Below are 22,121 nucleotides of genomic sequence, written 5' to 3'. Positions count from 1 at the left end.
TCCCTGGGGGGAACTTTCATACGTTACTCACATCAGTTGTATTATAATAGGGACTCATTTTTGTTAGAAGGAGAGTCAACAGGGGTATTGTAGAATTCAGATTGAAGGTAGGGTATGTGATGGGAAGCCTGAGAATAAACCCATGCTAAAGCCCTTTTACAACCGAATTGGCCTGATTCTGCAAAGATTCGATCCCACGACCACCCGCTTACCAAAGCAGACTCTGTAACCTTGCGGCTACGGAGCTCTCCAAGTGGGCCTGGTGCGATAACAAAAATGTGGGCCCCAAATGAAAATGACTGGGCAGTTTTTCCTTTAATAAAAAAAATAAGACAAAAATAAATTAAGTTTTTCTGCTTATTTATTAAGTTTTCCGCAAAATGAACAATTAGGTGATTTTGATACTCACTTTTCGTACTTTTTGATTGGCAAAATCAGAAATTACAGATTCAAAATCATCACCCGTTCGATTGATAAAATGGCAAGGTTTGGTAATATCAAGTTAATCATCGTTGACCTCAAATATTTCTTGATCAGATGAGCCTGTTGACCGGCTCGGAGTTCGCAAGGTTTTGGGGCCCCCTTGAGTGCGGACCGCGTCAAGCGCACTCCCTAGCTACGCTTCTGATTTCATTGTTACCTGAGTTGAAAACCGAATAAGCAATGCCGCAAGCAGTGCTGTGTATAGCGTGCCTGATATGCATTACTCGCAATGTATAATAAACAAGGTATAATAAACGATACGAGAAAAAAAAATTATTGTCATTAGTCGAGAGATTGGTTTCCAACTCCAACGAAATTATTTGAGTAATTCAAATAACTAGTTAAAATGGTTTCAATAGTCGCGGGGTGTACGATTCAAAAAAATTTGTTAGGCTATGTTTAAATGGTTGAGAGATTATTAGTTTATTTTTTTCTATTCATGTTGATTGTGAATTGTTACTGCATTTCGAGTTGTTCGAACGATGCACTGTAAAATCAATGTGGGATGGAACAGCAAAAAAAAACGAGTATGAAAGTGTGGGCTAGAATATGCAGCAGAGTTTCGTTCGAAGTTGCATATTAGTTCTCTAGAAATACTCTCGCAAATGCAACTCCAACGTATGTAATTGTCAATAAGGAAATTCGTGGGACAGTACCAGGTGGGCTTCAGGAGAGTCCGGATCAAATCTTTTCGCTTCGACAGATTCTACAGAAATGTTCTGTGTATGATGTGTCCACTTCATCGATTCCAAAGTAGCGTACGATGCAGTTGATCGGGAACTACTATGGCGTGTATGAGAACGAGGAAATCTTCCCGGATGAACTAACGAAGCACATCAAAGCTTGTTTACTATACTGGGATGCATTCTGTTAAATTGGAAATGAAACTGGCAAATGTTGCGTCAGATTTCAAACGTTAATAACAGCATAACCACATGATGGATAACAATAACCAATGTGTTGTTGGATCGATAAAATGTATAACAATTTTGTAATATGCTAGTTATCACGCTAAATCCATTGCTAAGCGGTAAAATTGATAAAAAGTTTCAATGATAAATTTAGGCGAATAATGAACCAATTACATGCAAGCATTCCTAGCACAGACGACGTGAATGGACACCATCCGTTTCCTGTGATATTCTCTGTATCAATATCGAAATAAAAATTGACAGAGTCCCCGTCCCAATAGGTCAATTTGTTTTTATTTCCATGAGCTTAGACTAATATGATGTCTCGAAGGTAAATGTTTTCCGAAAAGTTTGAAACAATCCCCATTCTTGAACAACTTCTAAACCTGCTTAAGGAACCTAATAAAAACTGATGTCTTGAAAGAAAACATGCCGGTAAAAGCAACAGTACCAGTGGAGTAAAGAGCCGCAGATCTCTCGTCGTCTATGATTGCAGCGGTACTCTTCTATTCGTACATTTCAGCGGTATACTTCTATTCGTACTGCAGCGGTACTATTCATATTGCAGTGGTACACTTTTGTTGGTACATTTCTATTCGTGTGCAATCGTGGGAAAACTGCAATGCTGCTGTTGATGGTGGTTGAAAGTTTATCTTATAAATATTATTACCATAAATTACTCAGCAAGAATTGTAAATTTTTGCAACGGATATTTATTTAATTTTATCCTGGATATTCACTAAATAATCGTGACCGGATAGTATCGAAAGAGTGAATTCCCAAATATACACATTTATAGAAGAGTAAGAGCCTGCGAATGCTTGTGATTTTTTTGGTTTATTTACTAAAATTCATTCCGAATCTTTTTTATATTTCAAAATTGTTAGATGGTATACTATTATTCTAAGCTTCACCATAATAGACGTATATTAGCTGTCTTCGTAATACAGCGAATGTAGTTGCAGGCAAATGAGAAAAATTGTCAAGAAAAAAAAAACAAAACTGGAATTGTTGATTGCTACGATTTTTTGCTGGAACTTGTTAATAATTATCTTTAATATATCTTCTTATGTTTGCCAATCAATGAACCTCTGTAAGGGCTGCCATATTATTTTGAAAGTAAGATCTATATTATAGATTTGATTAAATTAGAGTTAAATAAGACAAAACCATTCATTATGATAACATAAGTATTATCGGATTTGGTTTTTGAAGAAATAGAGTTAACTCTGACTTTGACGCATTACGAGAAATTCTAGGCGCTTTTTCAACAAGCACGATAGGCTTATGCCTTGTCAAATACATGTTTTTGCCTTTCTCCTAGAAAGGTATAGCAATCACTTGCAAAACCGAAAGTATGAAAGTGCTCCAAAGGGCCGAATGGCATATACCACGCGACTCAGCTCGACGAGCTGAGCATTTTCTGTATGTGTGTGTGTGTGTGTGTGTGTATGTGTGTGTGTATGTGCAGATTTTTATTCTCACTCACTTTTCTCAGAGATGGCTGGACCGATTTTCACGAAATTAATTGCAAATGAAAGGGTTTGTTATCCCATAAGACGAAGAAGAAATTTCATTGTAATCGGATTTTTAGTTTAGAGGTTATGTATCAAAATGTAAAAATCATGAAACATCATTATGTCGAAAACTACACAACCGATTTGAACAAAATTGATTTCAAATGACCTGGCCACCTTAATAACCCTCAACTTTTGAATTTCATAAAGATTGAACTTGTGGTTCAAAAGTTATGGAAAGAAACGTGTTCTGAAGACTGTTTAATCTCACTCATGTTTCTCAGAGATGGCTGGAGCGATTTTCATAAAATCAGTGTCAAATGGAAGGTCTAGTTGCCCCATAAGGCTATATTGATTTGTTTTGCAATCGGAATCTTAGTTTGCCGGTTATGTTAAAAAATGTAAAATCCAGCTATGAAAAGTAACATATTCCAAAGACTACTTGGACTCACTCACTTTTCTCAGAGATGGCTGACCCGATTTCCACAAAATTAGTGTCAATTAATGAGTCTAGCTACCTCATAACACCCTATTGAATTTGCTGTAATCGAACTGTAACTTCGTCTGTAATGTACCGAAATGTGAAAATCACGAAACTTCATTATCTCAGAACTACACAACCAATTTGATCAATATTATTATCAGATGAGTGGGCTAGTTAAGTGTTGTTAAGTGATGAACTGATGAATTATGGTTAAACACGTGGTTTCAAAGTTTGCCTGCCCTATACGTTCCCATTTCATTTGATTATAATCGAACTTAAGCAACCGTTATGTTAAATTGTTAATTGTTAAATTGTTAATAAAAAACGAAAGTCTATTATCTCAAAGATTACATGACTTATTTGAACATTACTAGTGTCATACGAACGAGTCATCTCTCAAACTTACAAATAACAAACTTCATAACAATTTGATATGTGGCTCAAAAATAATGGAAAGAAAAGAAATTCAAAGACTATTTGAAACTATACTTGCTTTGATCGATATATGTGGCCTTAACATAATTTTAATGTGGTATCGTACTAGTTGAACGTTCCAAATTCATTGATTCCTTGCGATGTGTTTAAAGTCTGCAAATGCACGACGAATCGGCCAAAGGATATGATCAAAGTCAAATAACAAATCGTTTAAAATGATTGGTTTTATCGAAATGACCACATCCTCGACTTTTGGCTTCTGTACATCGCCTTAATTCTGAATATATTTATATTGGGTGGTATTCGGCCATTTTCAGCAGATTTTCTGGCATCAATCTCGGAAATACCCATATTGGGAGTTATTTAGTTATTTTGGTTGTTTTCCAGAAACTAAAAGTGGTCGTCTTTAAATTAAAAATGGTGTCCAGGGTCAATATTTGGTTTCTATGCATCATCTCGATTACGGAGATATCCATATTGAGTATTATTCGGTCATTTTCGACTGATTCCTAGAAGTTGCCATTTAGCAATTCAAAATGGTGCCTGAGGTAAATTGTTAGCTCATTGCATCATTCTGGTTCCAGCGATACACAGATTGAATGGTATTTGGCTATTTTTGGCTGTTTTTCACCAACCGGAAGTCGCCATCTTGCATTTCAAAATGGTATGTAAAATAATTTCTAGCCTCTGAGCGTCATTCTGGTTAAAGAAACACTCATATTGGATGTGATTCGATCTGTTTCGGCTGTTTCCCAGGAACCGGAAGTTGCAAAATCAAATTCCATAATTGGGTCTGTGGTCGATTACAGCTGCTGTGTTTTATTCTAGATCCGGATATACTCATGTTAGACGGAAATCGGCAATTTTTGGCTGTTTTTTAGAAACCGGAAGTCGCCATTTTGGATTTCATAATGGCATTTGGAAACAATTTCTGGATTTTGAACGTCATACTGGTTAAAGAAAAAATCATATTGGGTGGTATTTGGTATCTGCTAGCAAAGCTGAATCCATTCTAGAAAATTTACAGCATTCCATTAAAAAGGATGTAACGTCTTGAAAGAAAAAAGGTTATAGTTCGACATCACAGTAGAATTTCGAACTTTGTACTCATGTCTGGCACCCGTTAACGTCATTACGAACAGAATTTTTCCCCAGTCGCACATCAGCAATATGCAATACGCAAAAAGTTGCACTCTTGTTATCTGCCCCCATCCGATACGAGAAATATTTAGTTGTATTCCCTCCAAGCTGCAACACGACACGTTTTATGATGTTGCGTTAGTGAGATGTTGTTACGTCTATCGGTTTGGCTGCGCTGGATGCCAAAAACAAAATGAGATTCAGTTTACGTACTTACATTCGTAGTGCAAATCTGGGGTAAACTGTGAGAACTTGAAATAAAGGCGAAACTTGTTAGAAGAAAGCTCTAAACTGAACATCAGGAACAGAAAGCGACCTCGTGATTGTATAGCCGCTGCTTTTTCACTGGTTTTTAGCAGGAAAGACATGCCAATCGTTATACCAAAAGCTTGGGATAAAGTTCACCTATCGATGAAGACATTAGTGACCGCGATCAGTTTAGTGAAAGTAATAATGCTTGCATCCAAAACGGCACATGGCACGTACGATTCTATACTATTACCTACTTCTGTTCTCAGCTATAAAAGTGAGCAGGTGATTGGTAAAATGCTACGAAACTGAAAAAGAATGATTAATTTTCAATTCAATTTCTCATCAATTTACTATTAAAAAGATATGCCAAGTTTGGGACAACCTTCATGCATTTCAAGAGGGCACATTTTCGTTACGCTTTGCAAAGCATTCCACCCTACTAAAGTAGGACGTGTCTCACGTCAAAAACGTATTGGAACATTAAACATTAAAAAATCTTGCAAAAAGCTTTGGCATAAAACGATCATGACACATACACTACCGGCCAGTGGTTGGATTTGTTTCTCTGAGTATCGCAACACCCTGTTCGCATAACGGCGCCGGCTACGTCATTGCAGTCGGTTATGGAAGGAAAGAGGGAGTGTTGCAATCGTTGTGACCAGAGACCGAGTTTACCTCTGCATCTCTAGCAACTTATAACGGAAAGGAAGGTTATTATTGTCACCGTGGTCAGTGACGGATTTTATACTTTTACTCTTCCCTCTCTACACTCCTGTATATAGACCTGTATATAACTCTATTGAGAATAAGCGGAAACGGAAACTAGGTATAGTTTCGTAACAATAGATGGACTCAACAAATTCATTCTGAAACTTCGGGAAAACATCCAAAAATATCGTCGCATCGCATAAGAAGCAATGGTATGAAATTATACAAAACCAAGTGCTTCTCTGTACTTGCTGAAATTGCAAATGGGGTTGAATTGCTATGCGCGGCAGTGTACTTTATCAAAATTTAAAAAAAAGTGTTTGTATTCAGGGCTACAGCTTTGTTTTTCATATTGTAACATCAAATGAAAATGCTGTTTGCCTTGAACTTTAAGTCGTAAGTCTTAATTTCGTAAAACTTTTTTGCGTGAATCGTAGCCCTCGATGATTTTATCAACCACGGTCATAGTGCAATTAATTTCATCGAGCTCGTAGTAATTTTGATAATACATGGTATAAACATAAAACAGACCAAATAACCCTGCAAGGTGAATCCCATTCGATGGTATTCAGTTTCTATTAGAGAGGGCAAAACAAAGCAAACTTTTGAGGGTCCTCTTTTTTTTCTCAGCTTCTTTTTCTCCAGCCTGGAACGAAACGATTCCTTCTAACACAGAAACCTATATTTCATTTTCAGGGTTTTTTGCGCACGGTTTTTTTTCGATCGCGATTATATTTCAGAGAACAAAAATGTGGTATCCTTCTTCCTCCAAGCCGAGCGGCTGAATAATCGTTTGGGCTAATTTCGAAGCAGCTTGCTGCGCAGCCAAAATTAGGTTGAAAAACACGCAAAATTCTACGGAATGGATTGTTACGTAAGAACCGCAGGGAAACGATGAGAGAACCAGAGGCAGAATTTAAACGCCAGACTGGTGAATTATGACCAGCAGGTTAGTCGTAGCTAGCTGATGACTCATCAGATCTGAAATCTAAAATAGTTATGAAATTGCTTTTTCATTAAAATTATGGTTCTATGAAACAGACTCAAGCCGAATTGGGATGCTCTAACTGCTAGTACCCACACTATTTTCACCTACTATGAGAAAACTCTAATTTTAAATTCTAATTTTCAAATGAGGTGACATAATCATCATTTTAATCAAGTTAAAACTACCGACACTCGAGCTACTTTCTAATGAGGGAATCTTCTGCAAGACCTTGAACGGAGAAGCCCCACGTAAAACAGTTCGACATCCGGTGAAGTAAAGCAAAACAAAAACTTCGAGAAACCCTTTTCACAACAATCGACAAAAAAAACTTCTCATGTGGTGTTTGTTCGGTGTTTCGCCTCACACGACTGGCATGCGTCATTCGGGTTGAGTTTTTGTTTATTTTTTCAGGTTCCCCATTATGCAATCTGAAACGATCATTTTCCGCTGGGTTTCGTGTTCTAAACAGCGGTGAATCATATTTCCTATCGACTACAAGGACATCACAAGGAGGAAATTACGCAATGTGTCCTAACGAAATTATAGTCAGAGTTCTTGAGCTGTGATGAACAAACATCGAAGGTCGGGTTTCCTGTTCTACCGCACAAATCTGGCAAAACTTCACATTTATCTTTTTTTTTTTCACTTTCGTCGTTCCATTACGATAAGTTTCGCTAGTCTCTATTAAAATCTAGAGTTTCAGTCCAACTTGAAACCCGCTTCGTTTTGCTTTACCCATTGCAAAAAATATCCCATTAAACTAATTCTGTTCATCCATCATTTCGGCCCCCGGCGGGCATTCCACGGAACTCCCCGCAGGTTTCCTACCGCGCACTGACCATATTCCGACTGCTTTTCGTAACATTTCCTCTTGGCGTCGTCGTCGTTATGCTCTTCCATCGTTGAAAGAGAAAGACCGGCTTTTGCAATCGCTTTGCTACAATCTGCAAGAGCTGGAAAAAAAACTCGCGAAACAAGTTCTGGCTATTATTTCGCTTCCTCGCTACTGCAGTCGGCCCTCAAGATGTTCACGTGTCATTCTTTTTCGTCTTCTTACTGCTCGTAGGTCTATTCTATATTGCTGGTATACTCGTTTGCCAAGGATTCAACGGAAGAAGCACTGGCCGGGAAACGGGTTCCCGGCAAGCACCTCCACAGCACCGCACCTTCCGCTTATTCTTCTTGTTCACTTTCACGATCCAATTGGTAGGTTTATTTTTGCAACATCTCCCGATCTTCCTTCCTTCGCATCGTATTTCTTCACGTTTCGCTTGAATTATGCCATTTCTTCATTCCGTCCACTCCTTCTTGTGGTGCTTCTACCCCACCATCCTACAAAAGACGCAGGAGCACCACATCTTCGTGCTTACCTTCTTGTTCACCACCATCGCCCCTACACCGCACTGATTAGCGCTCCTGAACCCAAAACAAAGTTGGCCTTGAAATTGCCGGACAGAGACGGACTTTCGCCCATGCATCAGAGCGAGACGGACGTGCTACAGGCAGCTCAGGAATAAATTCTTTCTTGTGTTGCTTCAGGATTGTGGTGGAGGGCACTGGTGCGTGTGATGTGTTTTCTGGTTCTGGTCGTTTGCAAAAAAAAAAAAGAAAAAAAAAATAAAGAGAGAAAAAAATAATCACCAGCAGCAGGCAGGCCAGAGCGTGTTCTTATAAGAATACATTCTCCACCATGATTGCGCAAGCTGATGATGTTCGGCTTCTTGCGCGGCGTGGTTTGCTTCTTACTGCTGACATTGTCGCTCCTGGAGCGTGAGGCCTGAGGGAGCCGGAACTGGACGCGGAAGATCTTGAACTTGAGGCTTCTTCTTGCAGGGTTCTTGCCGATGTGGCCAGAAATGGGAACACATGCCGGTTGCGGCGTGGACGAGAAGATAGGCTCTTTTTTATTCGCGCCCAGTTTAAGTGTGTGTGTGTGTGAGAGTTGGTGGGTACATGTGGGAACATGATCATGTAATACTCCACTAACTTGGTTTCGAAAACGCGTTTTCATTCGCTGTTGCTGCTGCTGGCGCTGTTCCGAAGAACTGGTTCCCGCAATGGTGATAGGGAATTCGTACACTTTTGTGCTTGCCGTTTGCGCGAGAACCGAGACCTGGGAGTGCTCGATGGCTTTGAGATTTCATTCATTCTAGTAATAAATCAAATTAACAAGCAGTGGCTTTATTAAAGTGAAACTTTTTTTTCGTGGAATTTCAAAAAAATTCCATAGAAAGATTCCATGACAATCTGTAAAAAAATATTCTTGCCTCTCATGCGTGGACAATTAGGGTAACGGGGGTATTTTGGCCCACATGCATATATTGGCCCACCCGTTAACATTTTACGCATTTTATCTGATAATTCCAATGAATATTAGAAAACTATGCATGCAACATTGAATAACATACCTAAGAATCATACTACACTATAATTTTCGGCGAAAAACTGGCTCTAAGTAGTGTTATTTTGGAATTAGTTCATACATATTCAGAGTCATGGCTGAGTCAACCCAAAGTCAAGAAGAAGTGGTACTATACAAGTCAACGTCCGGAAGCTATTGTATCAAATATGTATGCTTATAAAACAATTCGTTGTTGTAGTAACATCAATAAAATATCATAGAAACAGTTTGTATACTCTCACATGTTGGAAAAAGTTGAAAAAGTGGTTAAACGCATGGCCGAAATATGTTTCCCTCTTTCTGAAGCGAACATATTTTGGCCATGCCAAGTTTTGACATCTCTTTGTTTACCGTTCGGCCGTTGCACGTGAACAAAGATGCAGCTTGTAACAATTTACAGGTGATTACTTCTTAATTTATCACATTTAACGATATGAAATTGGATGAGAATGCCTGTCAAACCACTATAAGCCAAATCATTTCAATTTTAAATGCCTAAAATTTACAAAAATTCACAGCAGAAGGATGTTCTCCTCAAACCCATTATGTTTGCTCTAAAAATACCGATGATGATCTCACATATAATTAGGTCGAACTATTTCCATACACGTCTCTAGATATAAAGGTGGGCCAAAGTAAAAATTTGGTGGACCAAAATATGTTTTTAGTACTTCGTAGAAATATTGATATCTCTAGGATATTTTTTAATATATTGCATTGTTGAACGGTGTATATTAAAATAGACACTTAGCTTTTAACAATGGTATATTAGAGTAGGTATTAATGTTGAAATATTGTGTTTGTTTTTAATGAACTGTGCGAACACTTCCCAAAGCTGGCCAAAATACTCCCGCTACCCTACTTCGAAAGTCTACGTCTGATACTGATAATATTTGGACGAGACAAGAATAATAATAAATCTGCTTCTCCTATGCTTTGGGTGTACCATCAAATTAGCTTCTCACTGTATCTTTTGTGAACAGCTTGTAAGCACCGAGAATGCTAATTTTGGGAGTACGTTTTCCAAGTCAATGAGGAAGAATTACAGCCAGAAAAAAATTGTTGACAGAAACGGAGTATAAGTTAGGGGTTTTTTAGGTATCAACTTCAATAATCATTTGCACTGTCAAGCTACTATCCTTACAAACATCATTTTAACACAACATAAAACGTTTTGCCACCTTACGGAGCTTTCCTGGCTTGCGTGCTTCGGAAGCAGCATTTTTCAAAGATACTGCATTCTAGTCTCCGATAAACATTTTTGTTCAAAAAATATTTGTAATAGTTGAAAAGGTATTTGAATTAGTGAAATTCGCGTTAGAAGCGGAGTAATCCATAATTAAAAACTACCTCGTTTCGGTCCCTGTGATTGATTGCTTTAATAAATTTTATCAAATACCAACAAGATTTTTACCGCTTTTTAAGATACGGAATATTGCAAATCCTTTCTCCGCCGATTTCTTAGACATGATATATTCGACAGATTTAGACAAATTCACGCCATCGTTCCCAAATGCGAGGTTAATTTCATAAATCTTACTGATTTAACAAATTCACCGATTTTACTGTTTCATAAATGTCTCAGTTACAGTTGACTTTATCAAAAGTTTTTGTGAGGAAGATTGATTTCACCAATTTCAAAGACATGACCGATTTTACATCTGTGGTTTGACAAATTTAACAAGCTTTTTCTAAAGTTCATTTATTTTAAAAAATATAACAGTTTTAACAAAGTAACTTTTTTCATGGCAAATTTGATTTTTTTTTGCAGAAAAAATTTTAAAAGAATTTTCTTAATTCCTTACCGTTTTTTCAAATACATGTTTGAATACACAAAAAAAAATCGATTCGGGAAACACTGATATTGAAGAGTATTTAAGCATTTTTCTCAATTTTACCCAGCTTTCCAGACTTCATTATACATCGGTCTCTGAATGTCATCCCGTTTCAAAAAGGCCATATTAGAGAATAGGGTATCTAACGTCCTCGTCTGTGGCTTTCTCCGTTTTTTTTTTTTGTATGAGATTGCTGCGGAAAACCTGCCGAAGAAAACCACAGGCGATGACGTTCGATACCCTATATGATCGACTTCTACCGACTTCTAGAAGCCGGAAGAAGCCACAAGTAATTCCAAATAACGTCAGACATCCATTCCTGGGCATTGTGGTTCCGAAAATATCAATATTAATCGGTTTTTAACGGTTTCCAAGGTTTTATCAAGATTTTCATCTCTCATTAAAATATAGCGTCGGAAATCATGTTCATCTCGACATCAGTTTGGCCTCCAGATAATCGAATTAATTTAATAGGCTATGTTATGAATTTAGCTGATTCCCCAGGCTTTTGGTAAAAAATATTGGGAGGAAATTCAAATTCATTATTTTTCAAGTTTGCCCGATTTGGTAGATTTCTCTGAAGTTTAATTCCATAAAAAACGGGCAACCATTTCTGATTTGGCTAAAACTTTGCACAGATGATCCTATAAGCTAAAGATGTCGTTTTGTGCTATAAGCAATTTTTTTTCACGTCAGATTTTTGAAAAATATTAATGCAAAAATGGTATTGACGACCACATTGAAGGAGCCAGAAAGCTTTGTTTGATTAGTGTGGCGTCTTCGATAAAATTGCAGATAGTAATTTTGTTTTTCCGAAAAAATACGACTTGAAACAATTATTTTTAAAGAAAAAAAAATCTCAAAAAAAAATCTAAATTATATTCTGTTTATTTTATAATTTTTTTTACAAAAGCTACCAAAGGTTAGTTAAACTATCATGGTTGTTTTTTCATAGGGAAATGAAAAAAAACTTAAAACTTTCAAAAAAAAAAAATAATAAAACCGCATTGGTTTGTTTAATTGGTGGTAGGCAGCAGTTTCACCCTTTCAGGAAAAAATATGTATAAAATAAAATATTATAAAAAATAAAAACACATAAAATAAAAAATGTATCTATTCTTAACACATAAAATAAAAAATGTATCTATTCTACGCAAAAAATAGGTACGGGTGTGTGGAATAAGTGTGCAGCGGTAAATACTGAACGTTGAAAGAGATTTCGGAGGGTTTGAAACGTAATTAAATTCTCGGCTAAACATGTTCGAAGCTAAGTAACTAAGCCTGGAAAAAACTGGAAAGTCAGAGAATGTCGCTGAATTAATTTTTCGATCAGGAAAATCAGGAAATATTGGGGAAAACTGAAAAACTTTCAGGGAAAAATTTTTAACCGAAAGGCGATTCTTTTTTAAACGACTCTCTAGCGAACAAATTGATTTTTCTAGCATAAGAAGCTAATTCGGGGCCCCTGTGGTTCATATTAGGTTTCATATCCATTTGAATACTTTTTTCACTGGGATTTCAGAGTTGTGTTAATCTACTTTTCCCTTTTTTTGTGCCGAATGCTGAAAAATATCTGGGAAATTAAATCAGAAAATATCAGGGAAAATCGTGGAATTTGATTTCTTGAGGAGCGCGCTCATATGTGCTATACTTTCAATTGCGTAATTGTCTTTGTGCAGGTTTTACCATTGCATAATTCGTTATTCAAGTCAAATCTTAACAAACACTCGGAAGTGAACCTCATAGGAGACAGGATCGTTGCTGCTTGCTCCGCTGTTATGTTGTCCGATGCTATAAAAACGGACGCGCATTGTTAGAGTCTGTTTCATCATTCGATCTGCTACTATGGTTAGCTATAGAGCTTGTGTACGGCGCGTAGTCCTTTGTTCGTCTTGGTGTTGTGCTGTGAAAAAAGTGCCTGTAGTGCTAGTGTTTGTACACATTTTGCAGCACAGATGCAGATGAGCAGCAGAAACATTATCCTTGCAGCGTAGAGCGGTGATGAACGGTTTCGGTTTTGGTTGGTAATTTTGTTTTGCGGATTTGATCCGGACGGGTACAAGGCTCCGCGAGTAGAAAAAGGAGCACCAAAGGTGTTGATCCATCGGGGCCTTGGGTTGTGTTTTTCCGGCCCAAGTTAAAGCATTGAATCCATTTCAATTTTTTTAGAGATTTGGCACGGTTTTCAGCCGTGACATAGATAACCAAAGTCCATCCAAATAAACAGCGTGTTTCGGTGTCATGCCTCAATCAAGCAAACCATATTGCTGTTTGTGGGTTTTTACGCTGTAGTACCACGTACGCATTCCAGCTCGCGCAGTGATGATCGACGACGTGATCACCAACTCGAGTCTGACCGTCGCATAGAGGAGTACCTAGTAGAGCTGCGAAAGTTCACTATCATATAACTGAATGTGCGTTACCAGTAACAACATCACATTCATCCATCAACAAGTTATAGTGTGTGTGTGTGTGTATGTGTGTGTGTATGTGTGTGTGTGTGTGTGTGGAACTTTTCTAGATCCCACTGTCTGGCAGTGATGTAGTGAAAAAAAGACAGTTGCAACTATCTTTCATTTCTGCAACTATCTTTGTTTCGGGATTTAGAAGGTGTTAGCTCTACCGACCTTCCAAAGACCCTTTACAGAATGACTGAGTACTTGCAGTACATTCCGGAGTAATTTTCCAATCGGTAAGCCCCGCCTCAAAATAATAATAGAATCTTGCAGATTTTATTATTATTTTCAGACTTTCAATTCGTTTGATACATTTGTACCAAAAAAAAATTGACCCGTATTTAATAGCATGTTATATTTATTGACAAGAGGATGCAGAAATTCAACTGTCGTACTGCACCAATATTGAACACAATCACAGCGAAATGCTTAGCTAAAAAAGAACGCTCTCACCATTTAAAATCGATCCACATCCTATTCATTGATGCCCATCTGTCGAGTATCATTCAGCCTGGATGAAGTTGCAGAAAAAATTCGTTGGACATTCAGTATCCTTGGCTTCTGTTGCGAAAATCTCTCCTTATGACGGCTTCGAGATCTTTCTAGAAGATCTTCAGAATTTTTTGGTTCATGCTCAGATGTTTTCTTCCTCAGTTTCAAGAGACACCACTTCAGTCCTAGCCTCATCTTCACGAACCGACCTGCATTGTAACACTTTAACACCTTTACCAAAAACAATAAAGAAAATATATCCAGCGAGAAAACTGTGACGCAGGAGAAAAATCACGTCCGTTCGCGTTCGTGGTTTACTTCGATCCTCCATCCATCAACAAGTTATAGTGCATGAAAAATTAACCGAGTTTTTTATCGTTGACTAGCTGACCCGGCAAACTTCGTCTCATCTATTTTAGTGTTCATTTCAAATTCATGGATTCCTTGCAATTTGTTTAAATCATTTGAAATGATTGGTTTTATCTGAATGACAACATCCTCGACTTTGAGGTTATTTTCGTTGTTTTTTAGAAACTGAAAGTGGTCATCTTCGAATTCAAAATGGTGTCCAGGCTCAATGCTTGGCTTCTATACATCATTTCGATTAAGGAAATATCCGTATGTAGTAGTATTCGGATATTTTCGGCTGTTTCCCAGAAGTTGCCATTTTACAATTCAAACTGGTGTCTGAGGTCAATTTTTAACTCCTTACATCATTTTGGATTAAAGAAACACTTATATTGGGTGGTATTTGGTCATTTTCGGCTATTTTTCAGACACCCGAAAGTCGGCATCTTACAGTTCAAAATGTTGTCTGAGGTCGATTTGTGGCTTCAGTGCATCATAACAACTCCGGAAATACCCCATATTGGATGGTATCTGGTCATTCGCCGCTGTTTTTCAAAAACCGGTAGTCGCCATCTTGGATTTCAAAATGGCATTTGGAGACAATTTCTGGCCCTTGTGCGTCATTCTGGTTGAAGAAACACCCATGTTTGGTTGTTATTTGGTCATTTTCGGCTGTTTCCAGACACCGGAAGTCGCCATCTTACAATTCGAAATGTTTTCTGAGGTCGATTCGTGGCTTCAGTGCATGATAACAATTCCGGAAATACCCATATAGGGTGGTATTTGGTCATTTGCCGCTGTTTTGACGTAGGACTACGTCTAACCGCACTATATCGAGATACATTCTGCGGAAACTAAAACCAAGGTGTAACGTTGGAATGAAAGATTTCAAACGGTAATACTGATGAAACTACATGATGGATTACAATAATTAATATGTCGTTGGATTGATAAAATGATGGACAATTTTGTGATTCCTCAGTTATCGATATCATTTCATTGTTAAACAGTGAAAATTTCGTAAAAGTTTCAAAGTCGAATTTTCACGAACCAAACCAATGTACCAATCACAAGCGAGCAGGCCTGTTACAGACTTCATGAGTAGACACCAACTGCCTGCTGTGATATCCTGTATAGCAGTGGCAAAAAAGAATTTGGCAGAATCTCCCCGCCCCAGTAGGTCAACTAATGTTCGCTTTTATGAGCATAGACTATTTCGATGTCTTGAAGGTGAAGCTTTTTCGGAAAGTTCGTAACCACCTCCACTACCAGACAGTTTTACGTTCTGCTTTTAGAATGTTCTTAAAACTGATGTTTTGATTGAAAACATGCTGGCACAGGCAACAGTACTGCACCGAGCAATGTATTAATAGAGCGCTGGCCACTCCTCGTCTATCAGTGCAGTAGAACTCGATATTCATTTGTGTGCAGCCAAGCCAAGTGAAGACTACATTGCCGCTGTCGACGCACAGTGGAGCGTGTTGGGTTATAACGTAGGTATCATTTTGCGATCTGGAACACAATCGAATTGCCGTTTAAATTGTCTTCTCCTTCTTGTTTCGTATAGTAGCAAATATCAGAATTCAATATGATTGAACGGGAATTCAATATAATATGAACGGGTGCCGCCAAATACGCTGCGCCACCTGGGACAACAAAATTCTGTACGTGTCGGTAGAGGCAGAGAGCAGGTATATAAATTAGGTTCATTGTACAGATAAAATGCGTTGTTTCTTTTTGAACTCTACACTGTGTTTTCTCTTATGTCCATTTTAAATTTTCTGTGAAAATACATTTTTGTTTAAAAACTGTAATTCTTTATCGTTATTTTTTTGCATGAACTTGTAACTGCAAGTAAATTTTATTATGTGACATCTTTGCCGCTTGATGATCGGAGCCATCGTTCACAAGACAAATAAATATTCTTTAATTTCTACTAAATCGTCCGGACGAACACATACGATTCGCATATATTCTCTAGGATTCCTCACATTGGATTCGTGAGCGTCCTTGAAAAGGATTCCGGAAAAAAGAATCCTCAGGAATGCCCTGTATATGGCTCTAGGATTCTTGAATAAGAATCCTGAGTGGGAATCCTCCGGATCGTGTTGGCGATTCCTTTCACGATTCCGTCACCGAGTTAAAGGTATCCTGGGGATTCTTACTCAGGATTCTCTGCGTGCTAGTAAGGGCGTGCTCAATTTAGGTCTGTATAGAAGCTTGCTTTTTCGCGTATTGATGAAAATTGACTGTATTAGAATGAATGGTATTCATCAATGTTAAAGAGAATATGTTTTCTTCTAAAATAGAGTGCTGCAAATAAATAATCAAAATACAGACCCCATTCGATTCTGCAAGACACGACACGGCTGAATTTCCCTGTTGCCAAGATTGAACCATGCCAGGAATGAACGGTTCTCTATTCATGACTTTTTTAATAGATATTTCCACCAATGAACTAGTTTTAGTTCCAAGTCATTTGAGGTGTCGCTTTATGAATTAAGGCTGACGAACTAGATACTTGATATTACTACCCGAGTAATTAGAGGCTTAGTACTGCTAAGATCATGATCATTATATTGCCGCTACATGTTCCGGTCATGTTCCAGGAACCGTTTCACCGATTCCAGTCATCCGCTTTGGCAACATAAAGAACCAAAATACCCTTCTTTTGGAGGATGTTGAGTTTAAATTGGTTGAAATAATCAAGAAAACTAAGATATGTGATTAGACATAATCGCTCGTTTTTGGCACATGTGTGCCAAAATCTAACCGTGCCAAAAGTAAAACGAGCTCAATTTAAACAGAGTCTCAAAAGGAAATATAGAACTATTGTAGTCCTACGTCAACGATGCGGTCGTGTCTTGGATACCACCCTCCTACTATTTCAGAATCCGGAAGTCGCCATCTTAGAATTCGAAATAGTATTTGGAGACATGCCAGGAGAAGGAAGGGTGTCGAAACATTATAGACATGTTTATTACACCTAAAAACATTTACTTGCCAAATTTGGTTATATTTGCTTGATTGGTTATATTTGCTCTCGAGCTGTGCGAAACTTGAGTTTCATTTGTATGAGACCCCACCCTTATAGAAGAGGGAGGGGTGTCAAACCATTATGGATATATTTGTTACCCCTAAAAACATCCACCTACCAAATTTGGTTCTATTTACTTGGTTAGTTCTCGAGATATGCAGAAATTTGTGTTTCAGAAAAGGGAGGGGTGTCGAACCAATATGGACACATTTGTTACTCCTTAAAACATCAACATGCCAAATTCGGTTCCATTTGCTTGGTTAGTTTTTGAGATGTGCAGAAATTTGTGTTTCGTTTGTATGGGACCGCTCCCTTCCAGAAGAGGGAGGGGTCGCAAACTATCATAGGAACCTTTCTCGGCCCCTAAAACCTCTAATTTCCGAGCCTATATTGATTAGACAGACAGACAGACAGACAGACCGGACTGCATTTTTATAGGTATAGAAGAAGATATAGCATAGTAACCGATCTATCATTTGTTTTTCTTTCACTCTTCCTAGCACTCATTCGTAGAATATTGCACTGAGATTATCGATATCAAGTTCATTCCTGTGTTTTTACAACATTGAGAAACAAGTTAACAATCAATACGCTTCCAGTCAAGTGATTGTAGTGATTTTTTTGTATACTGTGCTAAATGTTAATTTTCAAATTACGTGCTTGATACATGATGGAGGAACTTTTGTGCAGATTCCAGAAAGGTAAGTAAGATGCGTTTGGAGCACAGCAACAGCAAAGTTCAGTATTTTTATCTTGATAATCTCTTTTTTCTATAGCACCAAGATGCCAGGATTACTGCATATTGATCGCATCAAGATAGGCAAAAACAGAAAACTGTTCCAGAGAGAACCCGCTAGGTTCTACGTGAATTTTGCATAAGTTCTGTGTTGTCAGTGTAATCAGCGGCCATCCAAGATTTTCGCAGGCAAGAAAAACAATGCGCGACCTATGTAATGCCCTTGCGTTCTGACTCAAACCGTAACGAAGAAAAAATCTACACATTGGATAGATTTTAAGTGAATACTGGAATGTTTTTCCTTTTTTTCGTCTCATCCGTTGTACCAGTATATGGGCCATAAAAAATATATAATGCAAAGTTTTGAATATTTTGATTTAAAGAATAAAAGGTTAAACTAAGGAGAAATCCGTTGTTTTAGTTATTATATTATTTCCAATTCGTTAATTTTATAAAGTAGAATTACAAATGCTATCAACCCTCGCCAACACTGTTACCCTCTTTCCAGTTGTAGGCCGTTGAGATGGCCTGTTGGAACGAATCCTTATTTAAATTTATCAATAGGATGTAAGCTAAAGTGTCCTCTCCGAGGCCAGTCCGAAGGGTTCAAGTAAACCAAACCAAAAGCACTGAAAACTCTTTCCACAGACACGTCGGATGGCGTGGCTAACACAATCATTGCAACTTCGTACAGCTCAGGGTTGAAGGCTTTTCGTCACAACCAATGATCCCAAACATTGTAACTGTGGTTTTGTCTTGGCTCTAAGTATAACGACTGAATCTGTTGCAGGAAATTTGTTTCATCTGCCTGGTGTTCCATGTTAGCCGATCCGCCATACATATCAATCAAAATGCGATCAAATTCATCACCATAGTTTGCCTCCGAAAGTCAAGTCAAAGATCCGAAGCCATGATATTTTCTGGACCATACATTGGAATTGAAATTTCAATAATATAAATGTTTCTAGTATTATGTGTTAAGCTTACCCTTCATAATTTACCCTTTTGACTAAGAAAAACAATGGAAAAACTTCTATGTTGAAAATGTCACGTCACTGCTAAGAGATATGAATTTTTCAATTTCACTTAGGGCATCCTTAACAGTGCGGTACCATTTAAGTTGTTATGACGGCTGTGTACAGCGCGGCTATTTTGCTCACTCACCCGTTTTTACACCGGTCGTTGCTATCGTTTCAGTTTGACGTTTCATCCAGCATAAACCTTTAGCAGCGCAGTTATCGGGTTGCTAAATTTGAGAGCGCGATGCTTCCCGGAAGCTCGGCTACTATTTCTCTAGCGCGTTTAGCAGCGACCGGTACGGTGTGAAGTGATAATAGAGCGCTGCCAAACGGGGTATAGAAGCGCACCGTTAAGGATGCCCTTAGAGTGGCTGTCAATTGATAATTGAGAATGAACTCAGTAGATCCAAGTGTGTCGACAGTGGTAAGAATGCAAATCAAAGTAAAAAGGCAAGACAATAAAATGGTTATCATATGTTCATGGATACCTTTGATTACGGACGGTAGTCAGTGGGTGAAAGAATCATTACGCTGACAGTATATATCAATCAATTTCATATCTTTGTTTCGAATTTTTGCAGCCCTGGTACCTAGGACAAAAAGCTGGCTAAAATAAGAAAAAAGTTTTTTGAAGCTTTTTGGTGCCGCTATACTTTTTTCTGCGGCTTAAATAAATGTTCTACAAAATGCCATCACTCGATTAACGTTAAGCGGTATTTACATATGCTGGGAACGCTGTAAACATTGACATATTTGCAAGCATTTTTTTTGAGGATCGAACCATTGTTAGTAACAACTTTTGCCAAGCGTTAAAAAAATGACAATTGATCAATATTTTGCAGCAAATGAGTTGTTTATATTCAAAGCTATTAAACCGGTTGATAAGAAATCCAAAATTAACAATTATCACCTCTCTTTTCTCAAATTTTCATAAAATTCTGACTGATGGGGAGAATTAAGGAAAAATTACTAACACCGAGAAGAAAAAAAAAAGGAATATCTTTAATGAAAATTTGTATGCAAGTTACAATGTTTGTAACATGCCCTCAAATGAATGTTGAAAAATAACACTTGATCATTATTATTATTTATCTGGCTTGCATTTTGACGACACCTCCACTGATATTGGACTTGTTTGTTGTTAAATTGAACATACGCTGTCGAAAAACACATATTTAACAAAACGGCTTGAACTTTTTTCTTCCCCTTCCAATTTTCAACATTTTTGAAGGGGGGGATGACATAAAATAAAAAAAAATGTATTGGCCTTATTTAACAAAAAATAGTCGTGGAGCAGGCTGGCTGCGTGTTCTTATAAGAATCCACGATAATGGGGGTAAATAAGCAAAGCCTTGGTGCTTCATTTCGCTTCAGAACTTGACCCTTTTTTTGTTATACACAGACTACGCAGCCAACTGTTTAGTGTACAGGACAATTGCGGGGCTAGCGCTACGATCCTACTGACACTAACAGTCTCTCCCGAGCCGAGACTCGAACTTACGATGACTGGCTTGTTGGGCCAGCATCGTATCTCGAGACCATCTGGGAGATCTTAGGGGGGTATAGTAACTTTATTTATAATTATTTTAAGTCTCTGAAAAAGTTATCTTTGCCAGGGGCGCCAATATTCACAGGAATGGTTACGAAGCAATAACCTTTCATTTTTTTTTCAAGTTTCAGCTTCATAGTAAAACCAGTGTTAACCAGTGCCAGCAATGAAATCTAGCAGAACGAAAATATTTGGCGCTCTCACGATTCAACCTATCGGCAACACAAGATCACAAGAAAACGAAAAGTTCGGACAATTTTTACAAGAACTAGTAGATCTCAGAAACTGGAAGAGATAGAAATTTTGTGTGTTCTGTAGAGTTTCATAAATTTTTATAATAACCAACTTTGTTGAAAACCGCAAAGCTCCAGGGTGTTAGAAAAAGAATTTCACAATCACAAACAAATTTAAGCATCCGAATTGAACCCTTTACTATACCGAGAAACTTTGCAGATGATCGGAAACCGATTGGTTGAACCGTGAGAGCACGGGATGCGTTTCAAATTTGTAGGGCTTAAGTTTAAATTGAAATTGAATTGAAAAAGTAACGTAGAATATTGTCTCAACACGTTTGAACTTTGACTGAATATTAGGTGATCAGTCTGAAGGCAAAAATGCTATATAATAAACCGTCAGAAGATCTCGGTTGGCTGGCTTCCATAACTGAAATATTCAAATTTTTAGCGCAGAAAACGCAAAAGAAAGATTCGAGAAACATATGAAAAGTGTCCGTTATATTGTGTTTCCAAAAAAAAGAGATGAAAGACTTGAGAAAGACTAATTCATTCCTTCCTGCGGTTGAAAACATGACTTGAAATAAATTATTACAACAACTGCACAGACGTGTCGCTTCTTTTTACAACCATTCACCGCATAAAGTCATCCGAACAGTCCATCTACAAGTTCACGCATCTACCACAACCACGAATGCTGCTTGAAATCTGAGAAGAATTATTCGTGATTCGAAAAACTTTGGCTCGCGCAGGTAAAATTTGCACACTTTTTGCGAAAGTTCGCGCAAATACCAGAAGACTTTGAAATAATTTGCAGAAGCTATGGATAATCTGCAAACATCAGCGAATCAACAAAAACCCGCACATAAACTATAAAAATCTGCACTCTGCTGTCATAACGCACGTGAAAGCAACATCAACGTCAGAAAATATCGTGTTTTCTACCCTTCCACTTTGAAAATGGTCTACACACGTTTTCTAGAGTATGTTTATTAGCAAACGCATAAAGAATGTATGATGAAGATAAAAACGCTATAGAAAGGATACATTGTGAGACAGGTGACGTTACAACGATGAATAGGTGTAATTGAATTTTT

Source organism: Wyeomyia smithii, chromosome 1 (genome assembly GCF_029784165.1).
Source record: "Wyeomyia smithii strain HCP4-BCI-WySm-NY-G18 chromosome 1, ASM2978416v1, whole genome shotgun sequence".
In the NCBI taxonomy this organism is placed as follows: domain Eukaryota; kingdom Metazoa; phylum Arthropoda; class Insecta; order Diptera; family Culicidae; genus Wyeomyia; species Wyeomyia smithii.
Note: the sequence above shows the minus strand (reverse complement) of the source record.